Here is a 14,629-nt window from a genome sequence, read left to right as displayed (position 1 = left end):
TGGGAAGAGCTTGAAATCCTCAGAGTCCAGCAAGATGTCACATCACTAGAGGGACACCAGAGAAGTCCTCTTCTCACAGAACCCTTGGCAGTTAAAATCCCACAGTGGGTTTGAGAAATACCAGGCCAACTGATTGACTAAAAATGATGAGGAGTCTTACTTTTTAAAACTGATTTCTGCTCAGCAAGGAGTCCGAAGGAGCTTGGAGGGAAGGTCCGGTCAGGGTCAGAAAAGGACATTGGAAAAGCCACCCAGGGCAAGAGTTAAGGTGCGGCTGTCATTCCTCCTGTCACGGTGGTGGCAGTGCCTCCATCATTGTCCATGTGAGGATGCACTGTTCTAAGACAAACACTATCATGTGGCAGCAAAGGTCCCACCGAATATATACGTCTTTCATTAATGAAGTTGTCCCAACACAGTTGAGCCCCACAGCCCAAAAGCTTAAAAAGCTGGGTACTCACATGGGATAAAGGCTGTCATTATGGGGAAACTTGTCCATTGTGAAAGCAAGAAAGCAAGAGAGAAAAGAAAAAAAAAAAAAAAAGAAAAAAGGACAAACACTGCTAATCTATGCCAGAAACAGCAGGCCTGAGGCAGGGGGTTGACAAAGCCTTGTGCTTCAAAGTGCTTATTGTGCTAGAACTTCCAAGGGCTGTGAAGACAAGCATCAAACTCTTCTAAATGGAACCAGGGAGGCTTCCTGCCATTGATCTCAACAACAAATGTTTGTGTTTCATGGTCAATTTATGTATCCCTCAAAGACTCAAAGTAAAATTGTCATTAAATAGGATATTTTTAAAGATAAAACTAATTTTCCATTTGAGTAATCATATCCTCAACACGGGTCCATTTGCCAACTAGATGACATGGTTTGAAATGGTCTTGCAATGATATATTTAGTAGCTATTAATGTTCCCAGCATTATGGGGCTCACAATTCTGAAATCAACTAACCCTTGTGAGTTTTCGTAGTCTTGATGAGATCGTGGACTGGCCCATATTGCTGTGAGGTTACTAGTAATGGCCTCAGATTGAAAACTTGGAGCAAGCAAAGATAGCCTCCTTCGTTTTGGGCTCAGGAGAATAGAATTTGAGTTACATGGAAAACTCTAGATAATTGGGTTGCGTCAACCATTTATTTAGCTGCTTTGCGAAAAGAGTCTGGACGGACGACTCAAAAGAATTTTCCCTGAACTTAACGCTGCCTAGTAAGTAGTATGCCCCTGTGACTCCTTGAAAGGGGAGTGGACGGCGAATGCTTGTTGGCCCCGTCAGTGTCCCAGTGACCCAAGTGTCAATAGGTATGGAGGAGCAAAACAAACCAGCCAGTACCAGGCTCACTGCTGTGACCAGGCTTCATAGGGTGATGGTGAACAGCTTTTATCTTTAGGCGTTCAATGTTTCACAAGACAGAAAGTGCAATCTTAACTCGTTTTATATTGAACAACTCCCCAATTATGATCCTAACTAGATCCATCCGTCATCTGGGAAACTGATTTTCCAAGTAGTCAGTCCAGAATTGGGAGTACATGGATTAGGCATTAGAAGTAAATTCTAGGGAAAAGTAATCACTGTAAAACAAAACAAAGCAAAACAAACATCTTTCAGATGTCAAAACTGGAGAGAAAGTAAGAAAGGAGGTGAAACCCGTGGGTGGCAAGGGTGAGGTCAGGTACTTCTCTCCAGATTCAGCGGGACTTACCAGGAGCAAACTGATAAATGCATGTGCTGGCCTTGAGGAATCATATTGCTTGAGGGTTTTAGATTTTTGTTTTGTTTTGCTTTGCTTTTCCTGAAGGAGGTGCCTAGGGGAAAGCAGGGTGGGGAAGGCTGTACCCTCCACCTGTCAGTCTTCAAAGACTTGAGTCTAGACCAGTGGAGAGAGGTGGCTGCAGGCAGAAATGGAAGGAGCCTTAATTAACATCAAGGACCCTGTGGTTCCCAAATAACAAATTGTGATACTATGCGGGATAGAGGACCATTTTCCCTGATCATGTGTTGAAGGTAGCACCATGACTGCTGCGAAGAAAATGGGCCAACAGTTTGGGGAGCCATGAGACATAGGACCTTCACCAGATTTCAGCGTTTTTGAGGTGGCCTCTGAAAACAGTGTCTGTGTGATGGATTACCATTGGAGGTGTGGCACAACCGAGAGAGGTTTTGTAGGAACGGAAGTTCCTTATAGGAACCGACTGGACAGTTTATTGGCCCGCATGAAACACCCGTGGTTTCCCAGGTACAACTGGATAAAATGTAGAGAGGGGCTATGCATCTACTAAGTTCCATCTTTGATCTTAAAGAGGTGGATGTGGTTTTAAACTGTATGAATAGGGCTTAGTATCATTACCCTGCCTCCTTGTTTTCACATTAGATCTAATACGAAGGGGATTTTAGTAATTATATGACTTCATTTCTCAAAAAAGCCAGTTTGGTTTCACATGAATGGATAATGTACAGCACTAATCCTACTTGAACTTGTCTATGCATGGAGAAACGGAAGATGAGTCGGTCATGGAGTGAATGCTAAGGGTATTTGGTCCAGGATGTCCTTGAATTTGGTGATATGACCTTGAACCAGATGCTTTGATTCTGGATTTATTCTTCTTTAGGGTGAAGTCAATGGTACCTAGGCAGCATGTGTCCCTGGGGTACTCGGAGAATGAGTTCATGTCAAAGTGCTTTAGTGACTGGAAAATCAAAATAACAATGAGGATACCCTTCCCATCTTCCTTAATCCATAAACACAATCTCCCAGGCCATTAATTTGTTTCTAACATTTTTTTTAATTCTATAATTTATTTTTTACTTACCATTGTATCCAAACCACTCAGTACACCACTGTGAAATGAGCTTATGATAAAGAAACACAGTCTGAATAGAGTTTTTAAAGAATAATAGTGACCATGCTATACAACTTTGGCCAAAGGTACTTTTTTAAACTTTGAAAGTTATTCCTTCAAAAAATTTTCAAGTGCAGTTAATCCCAAAATATCTACACATTTACCATGTTACTCCAATGTAAAGTCATTGGAAATGCTTTTATAGGCTATTTTATTATTATTATTATTATTATTGTTGTTGTTGTTGTTGTTATTATAGGCTATTTTATGGGAAATGGCTATTATAGACTATCACTTTCCAGAGACCCACAGCAGAAAATTCTTCTATTTGAAAAGTCAGAAGGGGGGCACCTGGGTGGCTTAGTCAGTTAAGCGTCGGACTTCGGCTCAGGTCATGGTCTCCTGGTCCATGAGTTCGAGCCCTGTGTTGGGCTCTGTGCTGACAGCTCAGAGCCTGGAGCCTGCTTTGGATTCTGTGTCTCCCTCTCTCTGTTCCTCCCCCACTCACATTCTGTCTCTCTTTCTCTCTCTCTCAAAAATAAGTAAACATCCAAAAAAATTTTCTTTTGAAAAGTCAGAAGGGCCTTTTTGGCCCATTGAGAAGGTACATGCTATTAAAACAAGCAAAGCTGAGTTAACTGTCTGTTCCGAGGAAAGTGCTGGAAGATGTTTCTAATCATTATAGTTAGGCATGCCCTGTATTTGGCTTCTGAGTTTTAATCTTCTTTTTTTGAAGTTTATGAATTAAATAATTAAATTACAGTAAACTGGGGCGCCTGGGTGGCTCAGTCTGTCTGTTAAGCATCTGACTCTCAATTTTGGCTCAGCTCCTGCTCTCAGTTTGTGTGTCGGGGAGGCCTGCACGGACTCTGCGTTGAGAGCGTGGGCTCTGCTTGAGATTCTTCCTCTTTCTTTGCCCTTCCCCTGCTCAAACTCTCTCTGTCTCTCTCTAAATAAACTTAAAAAAATTAAATCACATTAAAGTTACAACATAGTGAAGAGAATAGCTTCTAGGGTAGGTAACACAAACTTCGGGTCAGCTACTTAGTGGCATCGTGACACTGGAAAATTATTTAAATTCAGTAACTATATTTCCTTTACTTCTTTACATTTAACATAAAAATAATATCTACCTGATAAGACTTTTTGGAAAATTTCCAAAGTGAAAAGACATCTAAATGGCAGAGGTCAGGGTCTGATATGATGAGTTTACCATTGACCCCTTGCTAGAAATATCCAGTTATATTTTTATGGCCCCACTCTCCAAGAATTATCAGAAACACTTCCTGCAGTTGGACCCTGTCCTGGGCATTTTAGGACGCTAGTTCTGGCCTTAGTGCCACGGGATGTTTTGAGAGTAGATATTATTACTTGCTCTCTGTGATATCAGTCGGGGAGGGTTCTTATTTTTGATCCAAACAGCTTTCGTAAATAATCCTGTTATCGCCATCCTTTTCAGCCTCATCCATCCATCTCTTGAGGTAACACTTCCGTTATTAGTTTAATGTATAAGTGAAAGAAACACCTAATTTCTTTGAATTGATAGGAACTGAAGTGTCCTATATAAAGCATTTTGTTTTCTAACTGAAGAAGATCCTTTTAAACACTGAAAAAAAAATTAGCGGATGTTTGACTCTAAAAAGTAGACATGTGACCAGACAGGTTTAAATAATAAAGACATTTGTTGCCCATTTAATGTGGAACCAAGGTTCTAGGTGTGGTGTAATCATGGCACCCGCTCTATTTCTTTACAATTCTCTGATCGCTCCCCTCGTCTGTATTTTGGCTTCATCATCAGACTCATGATCTCTACCAAACCCTTAGCAAAAACTGGATATTCATCTTCATGTGGATCTAGCATAGACTGCTACCCATGGTTTTCTCTTAAAAACAGCAAGGACCTTTCACAGAGAGAGTCAATCTTTCCTAGTGACTTTCTGGCTCAAGTTGGCACAGGCCAGTCTCCAGGACAGGAGACTATGATCAACTAAGAAAAATCAGAGCCAACTTCCTGAGAAGGGCCGGTTCCCTAAATAGCACTGTTGCCAGATGCCTGGGATTAGGTAGGGTGAAAGGTGGAGAGTCAAATATTACAGGTATCAGACTTGTATTTCAATATTCTTGAAGGAAATCTTTATACAGTGCTCCCACTTTCCATATTCTTAAATAGATAACCCTGATCATACTTTAGCCCAAAGGAGGAGTTGGGGGATGGTGATACAGAGATGATTATTCAGTGATAATCTCAGTAGCTACCATTTAGGTGGCAGAGCTGTTTGCTCCTAAACTAAGTAATTACCGGCTATTCTTGCACTTTATGGCTGCTCTCCTGAGTACTTTGTCTCCTCACTTGTGGTGCCACTAACAACTTAAGTTCTTGCGATAGATAGCAATCCTCTTCCCAACTTTACTTTGCTATGGGAGGAAATAATATAGAATATCTCTTAATGGATGCCGTTGAACCGACTCTGGGATTGATGGATGATTCCTATTTCCTGCATAAAATACGTTGCCTGATGCTTTCAGAATATAGTACATATAGCTAGTACAATACCTGTACAATCTTGCTCTCACTGGTTGAGTTGTAAGGTTACTAAGGCTCAGTTGTGTTTGTTCCCAAATCTGTACATTCCAGTTGTATTTGTGATTGTGTTACATAAAAACTTGAAATATGAGTAAAGCAAAAATAAAAACAAACAACAAACAAACAACAACAACAACAACAACAAAATAAACCTAACTACTAATCAAATGTATTGTTTCTACAGAGCTAAGGGAAGCTCACTACAAACATTGGTGGCTAAATTAGCCATGGGAGAAATGATTGCAAAAGACTGAAGAAAAAGTGCAAAAATATAGAGAGATTCTCTATTCATAAAATTCTGTAGGGGTCTTTAAATTCTTGTTCTACTTCAATTTTTTTTTTTAACGGTTATTTATTATTGAGAGACAGAGGGAGACAGACCATGAGCAGGGGACGGTCAGAGAGAGGGGGACACAGAATCTGAAGCAGGCTCCAGGCTCCGGCTTTGAGCCCAACGTGGGGCTCGAACTCATGACCCACAAGATCGTGACCTGAGTCGAAGTCGGACACTTAACCGACTGACCCAGGCGCCCCTCTTGTTCTACTTTAAAGATTCCAAAAAGGGGAATGGTAGCAGATACATTATTAATGTGATTCATACAGGAAAATAATGGCATCCTCCAATCAGCAGATCCACTCTCAAAGAAAGGGCCATGACCCTGTAGGTTAAGCTTGGTAAATGAATGTGGCAGAGATAGGATTCCAGAACAGATCTGCCTAAAACCATTGCCTGTTCACCATCCACTAGCATGACAGAGGTCCATGGGAAATTGGAGTCAATTTTCCTCCTTTTTTGTTATATATCTGTGTAGATTACAGGATCTCTGTAATTCTCCTCCAGTGACCCCTGTAAGGAAGGAACCTACAGCCGAGTCAGGGATGTGTAACCACATAGGACAAAGTACTTGAGGCAGGCTGTATGGAGTTGCATACTTACAGGAAGCAGTAGAGAAGGAAAGAAGTAAATATGAACTCCCAGTGAAGGGAAGCAAGGAGACACCATGTTAGAAAGACAGAAGGGGTGGGTCATGGGGCAGGAGGATGGTTGCAAGGGGAGAGAAGCCAGGTGTGCACAGGCATGGAGGCTGGTTCTGATTAGCAGTATGGACAGAGATCTCGATGAACATCACTAGAAGAAAGACCAACCGAGGACTTCGTGTGGATTTGAACCCAGGATGGAGGAGTCTGCCAGTGAGGCCAGTTGGGGCTACGAATGTTGTTAAAATTGAGCCACAAACACATGGTGGGGTTGGTACGTAGTTGGAAGAGTTCCTCTCAACTGGAGGGTGGAAACGAGGTGAGTCTAGCAAGATGGCAGGGACCCCAACAGTGAGAGATTGGAGGAAAGGCTGAGAGCAGTGGAGGGGCGGGACAGCAGAGCCACCTGGAGGAGCTGTTAATGGATTATACTTGGTCTTGTGAGCTGGGTGTCAGGAGACTGCTTGTTCCATTTCAGTTTGCAGGAACATATCCCTTAAAATGTGGTACAAATTGGTTGTGCATTTAAACTATTGGATGAACTGGATGGTATGAGATGCTCAAGACTTGGTGCAGAGACATCTGGCATCAGCGATGCAGAATTTAAGAGAGGACCATTTTTCCTCGCTTGTACTTAGTCACCAGCCATGGTTCACTCTGGTGTCTTGAGGGCTGCAGAAATGACAGGCTTTAAATGCTATATGAACTCCTGGGTGTGAGCCTCCTGATGGCAGGAGCTCTGGTTTAGAGCTAAGAGAAAGTCTGACACAAAAAGCCCAATAAGTACTTAAATGAATGAATGAATGAATGAATGAATGAACAAATGGCACATGTTATGAATCGGTGCAATACGAAGTTGCATGTGTGGGTCTGCATATGAGAGAGGGCTTGGCCCAGCATAGACATTGGAGTGATTAAATCAATAGTTTGAACACATTTCCGGAGAGAGACTGAAAGATGAGGGAATGTAGAGCAGTATAAATATTCAAGAGTGATCAGGAAAAGAGAGCACATGGAAGCGGAAGGATGTGTCTGCAGAAGCGGTAAGGATGCTAGGAAAGAACACAGAGAAATCCTGTATAGAAGGAGGGAGTGCTCCAAAGAAACAAATGCAATGAAAATAAAAAGACCAAGGAAGATATGGACTGAAAAGTGTCTGTTGGATTTAACAACAAGGAGGTCATCTGTAGGTTTCGGGAGAGCCATTTCATTGGAACGGAGGAGTCAGAAATCAGATATTCTGATTTAAGAAGTCAATGAAAAATGAAAAGCTTCTACATCAACTTCTGGACAGTCGACATCTTTACTATGGTGGGTCTTCTAATCCATGAACACGATACGTCTTCCTATTTATTTAGGTCACTTTTGATTATTTTCAGCATACAAGTCCTGTTCAGGTTTTGTTAGATTCATACCTAAGTATTTCATTTTCTGAGTGATTATAAATGATTTTCTATTTTTAACTGCATTTTTCACATATTCATTGACACAGCAGTGGGGTGGCCTTGTTACTGCTGGGCAATGATGACGTCCTCATTCTCCACTAGGTTTCCTAGAGTGGGAGGCGGAAGGGTGCCTCCTCACTGCCAGGGCGGGCTGGCTGACCAGACTCCCCATGTGGTGTTTTCTGATACCTGGATGGAGCTCACTGTTAGTGGGTGAGGATGAAGGGCATGGTCAAGGGTATTGAGGCACATTGGGTGGCTCAGTTGGTTAAGCGTCCAGCTCTTGATTTTGGCTCAGGTCATAATCTTGCGGCTCATGAGTTTGAGCCCTGCATTGGACTCTCTGCTGTCAGTGTGGAGCCCCCTTCAGATTCCGTGTCTCTCTGCCCCTTTCTCTCTCTCTGCCCCTCCCCCACTAGCTCTCTCTTTCACTCTCTTTCTCTCTCTCAAAAATAAATAAACATTTTTAAAAAGGGGGGTATGGAGGCACCTTATTACAGCCTCATACAGGTGAAAGCCTAGACTCCCCACTTGGCCTTAGTTAGCGTGGGTTGAGGCCAGGCTACAGTTTTTTCTGTGTTGCTCTGCTGGAAGGAGTAGAACTAAAATTAGTTTTCTGAGTTGTCAGGCTGCCCTCGCCCTGGTCTTTTGATTAGGAAGCACAGGCTTTGTTGGGCTCTTCTATCTGTGTCTGTTGCCGTTTCCAGGTTGTTGACTTCTTGAGCGCCAAGTCTGAGATAGAGAAGAAAGAGGAAAGCCCTGGGAACTTCCCACCATATTGTTCCTCTCATCCTGAGGTCCGCATAGATCTATCTGCCTTCTTTCTACCTCTAAGAACTTTCTTAGGTTTGTTTTACATATGATGTCCAGGCTTTTTGCTCTACTTAGTGGGAGGAATAGAAAGAGGTATGTCTACTCCATCTTCCCAGAAATCAATTCTGCTCCCCAAATGGTTTTTATTTATTTATTTATTTGTTTGTTTATTTATTATTTTTTTATAACCTTAAATTTTTTTTAATGCTTATTTATTTTTGAGAGAGAGAGAGAGAGAGAGAGAGAGTGAGAGAGAGAGAAAGAGCATGAGCAGGGGAGGGGCAGAGAGAGAAGGAGACACAGAATCCAAATCAGGTTCCAGTCTCTGAGCTGTCATCACAGAGCCTGACATGGGGCTTGAACTCATGAACCAAGAGATCATGACCTGAGCTGAAGTTGGATACTTAACCGGCTGAGCCATCCAGGTGCCCCTCCAAAAGGTGTTTTAAATTCCTGTTGCTATTTCCAAATCTAGATTGCTCAACTAGACCATCCACTGAGCTCTAGGCAGACGACTTTACCCTTCTGAATGTTTGCCTGGATATCCCACAAGAAGCCTAGATTCAACATGAATATATGAGCTCCCTCCCCTGTTCCTCAACAGCCCTCCTTCTTTCATTCTATCCTGGTTATCATCACCACATGGCCGTCCAAACCAGAAGCCAATCCTCATGCCTTTCTTCACGTGCTGATCTTAGCCATCCAGATGCTTACACATGCCTACCTTTCTCGCCCATTACCTCTGTGGATATTGCTTTATTCAAGCTCTAATAACACTTAAAACTTACATTGTCTCCAAGTGAATAATTCGTATCAGCTTCTCTTCCTTGTTTTAGTTAATATGTCTCATTTTCCTATTCCCTATCATCAAAATTTCTACTCTACTTTCCACTCACCTTTGCCTTGTGTCCAACAGTTTCAAATGTGATCAATTCTATGATGCTGACATCTTTCCCATCAGCACCTTCCTATCTATTTCCATGGTCATAATCCAGTGCCTAAATATTAGTGGAACTCTATGTATGTCCAGGTCCTCATCCACCCTCATTTATATTTTTGCAGTTACCTCCTGTTCAGTCTCTCCTCTTCCAAACTGTGGCAATCTTTCCTGTGCAATATCTGGATAATTTTCCTGAATCACTGTTTCTTAACTCGATTTCCCGGCTTCAAAATATCCAATGACCCTCTGTGGCCGGCAGAATGCGTGCCCAGCGGTTTTAGTTTGGTATTCGAGATCCTCCACACTCTCCTCTTTTATTCTGAGTTTCCTCCCTGAGTTTTGTTTATTTCTCTCCCCCGGCCCCGGCAGGTCCCTGTAGCAACCCCAGGCAGGTTATGAATGATCAGCTCAGCCTGAGACGCTGCTTTAATTCAACAGCAGCACAGATCATGTTGCTTAGTTTATTACTTCTGGCCTTCCCTGCATGAGATGTGAGGTGAAGAAGGGGGGAAAATATAACAAAGCAAAGATGAGTGATGTGAGAAGAGGTAGATAAAAAAAATCAACTCTGTGTCGAAGGGATCCTCACGTAAACAAGAGTGCCGGGTAGTTAGTCTCCACAGGCAGAGGGGGAAAGTACCCGCTCACAGCGGGCCATGCATGTGACTTCAAAGATAGGAGCACATCAGCTGGCAATAAATATTTATAAAATGAGACGTAGGTATTTAGACCATTAGCCTGCCACATACTCCTTCCACACAATGAAATATGAAGCCTAAATCATGCTAAAGACGGGCAGAACAAATAATACGGGGCCTAAATTTAGGCTTGGGTAAATGTTCAGGTTTATTTTAAAATATGGATCTGTACACACAAGCATTATAGGCAAAGCCAGATTTTTAAATGGCCGCAACTCTTTTTCATTCATTTCCCTTCGTTTCTACCATCTTTCATGAAAGGAAGAACTTTTCTCTCAACTCGTAGCATCTTTTCTTTTGTCTTACCACACATCAGCATATCCAGTGTGCCCAGAGACATTCTTGCCTTGTCAAGTCTTGTGATTTGTTTGTTAGAATGGAGGAAAGAGGCCCTTGAAGCTAATTTCATCCAAACCAATTTTCTTCAGAGTCTATGAAGTGATTCCCAGCTATGTGTCCAGCGCAGAGACTTCTTTTTCCACTGATCTTCCTATAAATTTATTTCTCACAATTATGAACTAATAAGCCTCAGGACTGAACACAGGCTCTGGTGTTAACAGAAGGGGTTGGGTGGGGCTCAGAACTTATTCCAAATTCTGGTCTTTCTGAACTCCTTGCTAATAAAAACAAACAAACAAACAAACAAACAAACAGAAAAACAAACAAAAAAATAACTAGATGTTCCATTTTCTTTCCTTTGAGATAGTGGGAAGCAACAAGCTAATGAGACAAGCCATTTGAGCTAAGCAACTAAAGAGCAGCTAAGAGATTTAACATGTTGTCTCTTCCAAATGAAAAAAAATTCTTCTTCTCAGACCCTGTGGGAGGTTGGGGAGTGTCTCTGCCTTCCAAACATGGCAGCAGTGGAGGGTGGTTGCCCAGTCCGGGGCACTACCCAAGCCCTATCATTGACTGAGGCTTTCTAGCACAGATGTATGCACTAAATCGCTGTAACCTCGAGAGTTATGGGATATGGTGTAGACAAGCAAGCATACCCTCTAGAACGATGTGATATAAGATTGAGTCTCCTCTAGGGGCGCCTGGTTAGCTGAGTCGGTTAGGCATCCAACTTCAGCTCAGGTCATGATCTCGCAGTCTGTGAGGTCGAGCCCCGCGTTGGACTCTGTGCTGACAGCTGAGAGTCTGGAGCCTGTTTCAGATTCTGTGTCTCCTTCTCTCTCTGCCCCTCCCCCACGCATGCTCTGTCTCTCTCTCTCTCTCTCTCTCTCTCTCTCTCTCTCTCTCTGTCAAAAATAAATAAACATTAACAAAAAAGATTGAGTCTCCCCTAGATGATCTTGAACCAGTTATTTAAAATTTGAGGCCTTTGATGGTCTCACCTAGAGAATGGAAGCAATACTGTCTTCTTTGTTTTTATGAGCATTAATTGATGCAGCTCTGTGCACATTTATGACATCAATGACCTTGTCATTGCAGGTAGGAACAGCCTAAGCAATGGGGGGCTTGCTGACAACTCTAGGTCATTGAAGAGAAGGGCAAGTTCAAAACACTGATTTTTCTGTTCTATCATGTCTTACCAGGATATCACTTGGGAAGTATATTATCAGGTTTTCAAAAACACTTTCTCATCTCCTACCCCATTTGTATCCTTAACTACCCAGTGAGGCCAGGTGATGGAATTGTGATCATTCCCTTTTGATTGAAGCAAAATACTACATGTCCAGAAAAGTGTGACCCAAAGCCACAGGGCAATTTTGTTTAGAGCCAAGTCAAGAACCTTCTTTATGTTGTATGTGTAGTGGTTAAGTGCACTGGAATTGCAAATTTTACTGTCAAAGCCCTTTTTTATTGAACAAGAGGAATTAAGAAATTCCCAGGCAAGAAACCTTTGATTAATGGTACCCATTAAACCCTTTGTAGCCTAATGCAATTCACACATCTACAATGGGTCACTGTAAAATCTTTGAAAATGTATACTTTATGTATGAATATGATTAAAATCTGTCAACCACGGTCCAGAAGCAGATGATCTTCCTTGTGGTGTATCATCAGAAGGTCAGTAGTAGCCTAATGCTAAGTCACAGTGCCTGGGTCATCGATGTCACTTCATGCCACCACATAGGCATTTTATCATCTCCCATCATCACAAGAAGGCGACTACGGTCATCACAAGAAGGCGACTACGGTACGTAAGATCTTTTGAGAGAGAGAACGACCGCATTCCCATAACTTTGATTACAATATATGGTCATGATTATTCTGTTTTATTGTTAGCTATTATGCTTTATCTCTTACTGTGCCTAATTTAGAAATTAAGCTTTATCGTAAGTATGCATGTCTACAAAAAACATAGTATGTATAGGGTTCGGTACTATCCGTGGTGTCAGGTGTCTGCTACTAGGATCTTAGAAGGTATCCTCCATGGATAAGGCAGGGACTACCAGATGTAATTAGGCATCCCAGCCTTCTAGATCCCAAGATTTTCAAAGATGTAGAGAAACAACCAAGTCAGCTTCCAGTGGGTAAAAATGTTAAGTTTACCTTTGGGGTGTATGTGTGTGTGTGTGTGTAATACGAGGGTATATCTATATTTTTTTAATGTTCATTTTATTATTTTTGAGAGAGAGAGGGAGAGACAGATAGAGTGTGAGCAGGGGAGGGGCAGAGAGCAAGAAGGAGACACAGAATCTGAAACAGGCTCCAGGCTCTGAGCTGTCAGCACAGAGCCCATCGCAGGGCTTGAATTTGGGAACGGCAAGATCATGACCTGAGCCTAGTGGAATGCTTAACCAACTGAGCCACCCAGATGCCCCTAACAGGGTATAATTTTAAGTAAAGGTAATGTGAGAATCCACTCTTTGTTTAAGGGATTGACTGAAGCCTTAAAGAAGGCTGAAGGTCTGCAGTTAAGCATTCTACTTGGTAATATAAACTGAGGGCAAGTTTTATGTGAGTGACATCTCTGCAGACTATATTACTTTTATGGGACAATCATGATTTTTCTCTATGTGGGTTTAGACTCCTCTGTGCCTCTATGGTTATGGCATATACATTTGGAGTCATGTATTCGCTCATTTGACAAAAATTCAGTAAATGCTTACTATGGATTAGCCACTATTCTAGAAACAAGAGATATAGCAGTAAAGAAAGTATAAGTATCTTTGCTTTCAAGGAAGTTACCTCTACTCTGGGGAGTCATATATTAATATACAGTATAGGCTAGTTAGTATATCATTATAGAATATGAGTATATAATTATTGGCAGGATTGAATACATCCAAGACTTGGAAATGGGAAAAGAGATCACTTGGTGTCCTTTCAGTGGAATGTCTTGTTTGAAAGATCTTCATGTGACTATCTGAATCTACAAAGTATGCACCATGATTATCTTGGATTGACTAGATTATTTTACAATTCTGTAAGGAAAGAGTGTACCTTGTAGAAATGTATCAATTCTTATCAGAATGCAAGCATTTCCTACCCATAGGGATACAAATGTTTCCTGTGCCTGGCAATGCAAATGAAGTTTGTCAGGGACAGAATACAAATTTCTCAAGAATTCTCAGTAAACTGTTTTAACATCTTACTGGTGAACTAAATAAAATCTTTGATTTGTTTTTGTTTTTATTTTATATTTGTATGTGAGTCACGATTTTACCTTTTAGAAAATAATATATTAGCATTATCTTCATATACATTTATATAAATTATTGTGTAGTATATAATGTGGTATAGTATAAGGTGATATGTGTTGTAAAGAAAGTAATTAAGGGAAAGGAGATAGAGGGAGGAGGATTCCAGGCATAGGCAACCACCGATACAAAGACTCAGTGATGCAAACCCCTCTAAGTGCCCAAGGAACCATTAGAAGGCTCAAGAGTCTGGAGAAGATGCGGTTGGAGAGACGAGAGGGGAGGCAGGTATCATCTGGCCTTGAAAGACTGGAAAAGACTTTAAGCTTTTCTCTGAGTGTTGTGAAAAGCACAAACCAGTCTCTAGCTGTTCTGGGGGCCAGGGTAAGAGGACCAATGGAAGCCCATGCCCTGACCCCACCTCTTGGCCTTCCCTCAAGCTTAGGGTTGTGTATACGTCCTACACCTTTTAACTTAGAGAGGATAGCAGAGAAGAGGCACTCACTGAGGGAGAAGTGGTCTGGGGCCATTTGGTCAGAGAATTCCTCTTCGGGGCACTCATTTGGTGATGGGGACATTGGGGGCGGGAAGACAGGGGTCAACTCCTTTGTGGCTCTAAGACTGGTACTAAAGAAAGCTTGGAAGGTTCTGAGCAGGGTTGTGAAATACTAGGACCTAAATGGCAAAAGAATCTCATTAAACTACTGAGTGGAGAATATAGTAAGCCCCCGGCAATCTG

This window comes from Neofelis nebulosa, chromosome 4, assembly GCF_028018385.1.
Source record: "Neofelis nebulosa isolate mNeoNeb1 chromosome 4, mNeoNeb1.pri, whole genome shotgun sequence".
Taxonomy (NCBI): domain Eukaryota; kingdom Metazoa; phylum Chordata; class Mammalia; order Carnivora; family Felidae; genus Neofelis; species Neofelis nebulosa.
The sequence above is the reverse complement of the archived record's forward strand: the minus strand, read 5'-3'. Positions refer to the sequence as shown.